The 5,590-nt window shown below is 40.3% G+C and overlaps 1 long non-coding RNA gene across 1 annotated transcript; it reads right to left on the bottom strand.

Moving 5' to 3' along the window:
• Positions 1-529: 529 nt before the first annotated feature.
• On the bottom strand, positions 530-883 carry LOC117520368. The gene is made up of 2 exons (XR_004563627.1): positions 827-883; positions 530-748 (listed from the first exon to the last, which is right to left on the bottom strand). It is a non-coding gene; the product is annotated as an uncharacterized LOC117520368 (long non-coding RNA).
• Positions 884-5,590: the final 4,707 nt, after the last annotated feature.

The following is a 5,590-nucleotide window of genomic DNA, read 5'->3' as shown; positions in this document are numbered from 1 at the left end:
ATGGCCACAAAATTTGTAATCTGGATCAGATCCAGATTAAACTTTGTCAGGCCATAAAGGACACTATCCTACATAACACTCTCAAATATAAAAGAAATTTGATCTTTTTTTGACAGTTATGAATTTTTGAAAATTTGTTCAATGTTAGATAGGAATTTTTCCAATTAGCCAAGATTTTTCCTGACTTTGACTTATGACCTTGAAAAGTGACTCAGTTCTTGCCTATTAGGATATGAATCTTCAGTAAAAATGTCATAATATATGAAAAACTGTGGGCTCCAGGCTGTGCAGAAACAGACAAACAAACGGGCGATAATGTTACCTCCTCCAACTTCATTGGCAGGCGAAATAAACTAATAACTTTGATGAAGCATATTCACACAAACACACACATTCAGTAGTAACATACAAAGCTCTGCTTATTGGTACAGCTGCCGCCCCAAACAGAACAACCCGTTGCCTCATATCCTTTCCAGCACAGTCAGAGCTCTGATTTGATTTCACACTCTTGTCTTTTGTTTGTTTTCTGAGCAGCAGCAAAGGGCACTTTGTTGGTTTTCTGGTCACTGTCTAATCTCTCTCGACTCTCATTGGCTCTTTGGAATACAGGCAGATCTGATCTGAAAAAACGTATTCCCCATCATAAATCCCTTCGTCTTCTCCCTTTTCTTCCTCCGTTTGGGTTCGCCACAGCAGATTTGAGGTGGATCTGCATGTTGCATCTTTCAAGATGAATTCCTGCTTGAAACTAATCAATGAAAGAGTAAATGAGCAACAATAACAGCTGGAGCAATTAATGCAATGAAATGTTTTAGTGTAATCTTACGGTGTGAAGGTTGTTTCTCTCCGTGAGCATCATCACAGACCGCCTCACCTCCTGAAATATGGAAATTCACCTCAGTTCATCACAATAAAATGAGAAAACACATTTCACAAGTTCCTAGAAAAGGGGTTTTTGTATTATTTACCGAGGTCCAGCAGTCCTGTGTTTGTCTCAACATTTTCCTTTGTGAAGTTATTTCTTTGATCACTTCCCTGACATTATTAAATTATTACTGCAGACCTTTGATCCTGACATTGATCTTTGTTCCTGATTACTCATCTTTGATGTCTGAGTTTTAATTCTGATCTTTGGTCCTGACCTTAGATCCTGATTGCTGGCATTCGAACCTGGATAGTGAGGTTACTTTCGCTGTCATTTGTCTGTCTTGCTTTGGTCCTGTGGTCACAATCAAAGGAACAGAGCTCAGCAGTGCCCACCCACATTTTTAAGGGTTCCAGTTCCTGGAGTAAAAATCCAATTCATTTTCTCTATTGACCTTTCAGAAAATAATTATATATTGTGTTTTAAGCCTTGAACTAGTTTGACCCTCAACCAAGCACAGGCTATTGCCCATGATAGACCCAGATGGAGACGTCTGGTCTCCAGGTTGACTCCACATGCCCCGAGTACAAAAGGATTAACTAACTGATCTGAGCCAGTCAGCTACAAGAACAACCATGATCATAACGGGGCAAAAAGGCAATGGGACAAGACTGTATATAATTATTTTTAAGTGTGAAAGAACTACGCTAGTGTGGATTTGCCAAACTCTGTCCCTCCATCATCCCAAACAGCCATCACAGCTGGGAACGCCTCAGAAATGGAAGTGAAGAAACTACTCATTCCATGAGGCATTGCAAATCCATAGCGAATGACTTCCAACCTTCTCAGTCTTCTTCTCAACCTTCTTCTAATCCTCATCATTGTCTTAGTGGTTAATAATGGTATATACAGTTGTATACAAAAGTTTGGGCAGCCCTGACAATTTTTCATGATTTCCCTTTATAAATCATTGGTTGTCTGGATCAGAAATTTCAGTTAAATATATCATTTAGCAGACAAACACACTGATATTTGAGAAGTGAAATGAAGTTTCTAGTATTTACAGAAAGTGTGCAATAATTATTTAATCAAAATTGGGCATGTGCATAAATTTGGGCACCCTTGTCATTTAATTGAATTGAATACATTTAGCACTAATTACTGGAACACAAAATTGGTTTGGTAAGCTCAGTGACCCTTGATCTCCTTACACAGGTGAATCCAATTATGACAAAGGGTATTTAAGGTGGCCATTTGCAAATGTTTCCCCTCTTTGCATCTCTTCTAATGAGAGGCAGCATGGGAGCCCCTAAACAACTCTCAAATGACCTGAAAACAAAGATTGTTCAACATCATGGTTTAGGGAAAGGATACAAAAAGCTATCTCATTTTCCACTGTGAGGAACATAATGAGGAAATGGAAGGACTGCAGGCACTAGTTAAGGTCCGAAGTGGCAGGCCAAGAAAAATCTCACCATCCTTCGCTTCAGCTTATCTGAAAACAGTCATAGTCACCCCTCAGACCTGCTCTGAAGACCTACAACATGATCTTGCTGCAGTTAGAGCCTCTGTGCATCGTTCAACTATACAACGCACTTTGCACAAGGAGATGCTGTAAGATGCTGGAATGCAAAGGAAGCCTTTTCTGCGTACACTCCACAAACAGAGTCGCTTGAGGTATGCTAAAGCACATTTGGACAAGCCAGCTTCATTTTGGAATAAGGTGCTGTGGACTGATGAAAATATAATTGCGTTATTTGGACATAAGGGGTGGTATGCATGGCTGAAAAAGAACAGCATTCCAAGAAAAATGCTTCAGTAAAATTTGGAGGTGGTTCCATCATGCTGTGCGGCTATGTGACCAGTGCAGTTACTGGGAATGTTGTTAAAGTTAAGGGTCACATGGATTCCAGTCAATATCAGCAGATTCTTGAGAACAATATTCATGAATCAATGACAAAGTTGAAGTTGTGCCGGGGCTGGATCTTTCAACAAGACAACGACCCTAAACACTGCTCAAAATCTACTAAGGCATTCATGCAGAGGAATAAGTACAACATTCTGGAATGGCCATCTCAGTCCACAGACCCGACTATTACTGAAAATCTGTGGTGTGATTTTAAGCGGGCTGTCCGTGCTCAGGAACCAACAAACCTGAGATGTTTAGTAAAGAAGAATGGTCCAAATACCTTCAACCAGAATCCAGACTCTCATTGGAAGCTATAGGAAGTGTTTCGAGGCTGTTATTTCTGCAAAAAGAAGGATCTACTAAATATTGATGTATTTTTTTCTGTTGGGATGCCCAAATTTATGTACCTGCCTAATTTTGTTTAAAGAGTTATTGCACACTTTCAGTAAATCCTATAAAATTCATTTCACTTCTCAAATATCACTGTTTGTCTGCTATATGCAGTGGTGGGCACAGTTCCGATAATCCGATAACCGATAATTATCGAAGATAATGTTTTCATTATCGGATTATCTTTTCAGATACCCTCACGACGGCCGATCAGAATATCAAACAGGTTTAATTTTCATCTGACCATACGATTGCCGATCAAGAGGTGGTCGTGAGATGTTAAACGCAGCTCGTTACTCCATGTATACTAAAAGATGCAGGACTCAAGATTAACCTGAAACTCGGTGTGATCCAAAAAATTCTTGCATGAATGAAAAATCAACTGAAAAAGGGCCAAAACTCACACTGGCACCAGTAGATCATGGCAGTGTTCTATTTATTTTGACACTGGTTATATCAGACGGTTATCTAATTACAACTTGGCTTTTTTTTTTTTTGAAAATGCCTTTTTTACAAATAAAAAATGGCATATTTTACAAAAGCACATTTATCTGTAAACACCAACACACGACACACCTCACATTAACATGTTGGCTTACATAATGAATGAGTCAACCAATCAGTGTTAGCGGAGGCACATTTTACCCAGAATCCTTTGCCATCTGTCTGTGTTTGTTATAAAACTTCAGAATTAGTACATTATTCAACATTAAAAGATATACGTTATATTTTATAAATATATAAATAATTTTATAAATACGTTATATTTTAACTTTGTACAAATTCATGCAGATGTTTAGTAATGGAGTTACGAGTTACGTATTCTATCAGTATTCATTTTATTTATACACTAAACCATAACTCAGCATTCCTTTATTTTCCAAGACCTCCGCCTGATGGCAACGCTGTCAGTAGAGAGTTGAGCTTCGTGGCTCCTCTCAGCTCAGGAGCTTCCAGCAAGGGACAGAACATTCAAAGACAGAAGTGCTGACTCATTGTTTGGGTCTGTAGTCGCCTTTGATGCTACCAGAAGCAATCGTTAAAAACTCAAAATCAGCTTGTTAGTAGTTGCAAGTGTGGTTACAACTTTTTAGCAAATAATCTAAATCCCTTTGGATAATATGAATGGGATTTTTAGTTCCAAAACCACACTGTTGAGCTGTATATGGACCAATGGGAAAGATTATTGTGACCTTTGAACCTGATCAATGAACTAATTAATAACCTTGATTAGAGGATTAAATACTGTGGTGAGGTGATGGTCTAATGGTTAAGCCAGTGGTTCCCAAAGTGGGCCGTGGTGTCATTGCAGGGGGGGCATGACAAGGCTAAATATAAACAATATACTTTGTGTTGGACAGCTAGCAAACCATGGCAAATGTCAGCGGACCTCCAGGGAAACGTAAGGGCAATAATGACACCGCAACAGACAATACTAAAGGAAAGTCAAGAAAATATGACGATTCATATCTCGCCCTTGGCTTCACATGTACAACGGTGGGTAATGAAGAGAGACCACAGTGTGTGCTGTGCCTCAAAGTGCTAGCTTCGGACAGCATGAAGCCAAACAAGCTAAAGCGTCACTTAGAGACCTTACATCCTGCACACACACAGAAGCCTGTGGAGTTCTTCAGGAAAAAATTTCTCAGCTGTCGTGCACAACAGAATACGTTTACAAACGCAGCTGTTTCTACATCAAATGCGCAACTTGCCTCTTATAAAGTAGCCTACAGAGTTGCAAAATGTAAAAAACCACACTGAGGAATTAATACTGCCTGCAGCTATTGATATGGTTTCCACGATGATTGATGAAACAACTGCCAATAAACTAAAGACTATACCTCTATCAAACAATACCATTGCAAGGCGCATCTATGACAAGTCAAAAGATATGGAGGAGCAGCTCAATGACAAGTTACGAGACAACCGTTTTGCTCTGCAGGTGGACGAAGCCACGGACAGCAACAAGGACTGTTTATTAATAACATATGTCAGATTCATCGATAGTGAGGATTTGAGGGAAGATTTGCTTTTCTGTAAACCTGTAAAAAACAGGGCCACTGCGGATGAGTTGTTTAACATCATTGACACTTACTTGAAAGATGCTGATTTAAAATGGGAGGACGGTGTGGGAATCTGCACAGACGGCGCTCAAGCAATGGCTGGGAGACGGGGAGGGCTGCAGGCATTCATCAAGCGCGTCTCCCCAGACGTGCAGTGGACGCACTGCATGATACACCGAGAGGCGCTCGCTTCCAAACAGCTGAGTCCTGAGCTGAATGATATTATGACCGACGTTATTGCTACGGTAAACTTCATCAAAACATGACCTGCCAAAGCCCGGATTTTCTCTGCCTTGTGTGAGGAGATGGGCTCCGACCACACAGCTGTACTGTTCCACAGCGAGTCCCGGTGGCTGTCACGGG

Source organism: Thalassophryne amazonica, chromosome 1, assembly GCF_902500255.1.
Source record: "Thalassophryne amazonica chromosome 1, fThaAma1.1, whole genome shotgun sequence".
Classification (NCBI taxonomy): domain Eukaryota; kingdom Metazoa; phylum Chordata; class Actinopteri; order Batrachoidiformes; family Batrachoididae; genus Thalassophryne; species Thalassophryne amazonica.
Note: the sequence above shows the minus strand (reverse complement) of the source record. Positions and strands in the feature narration are given on the sequence as shown.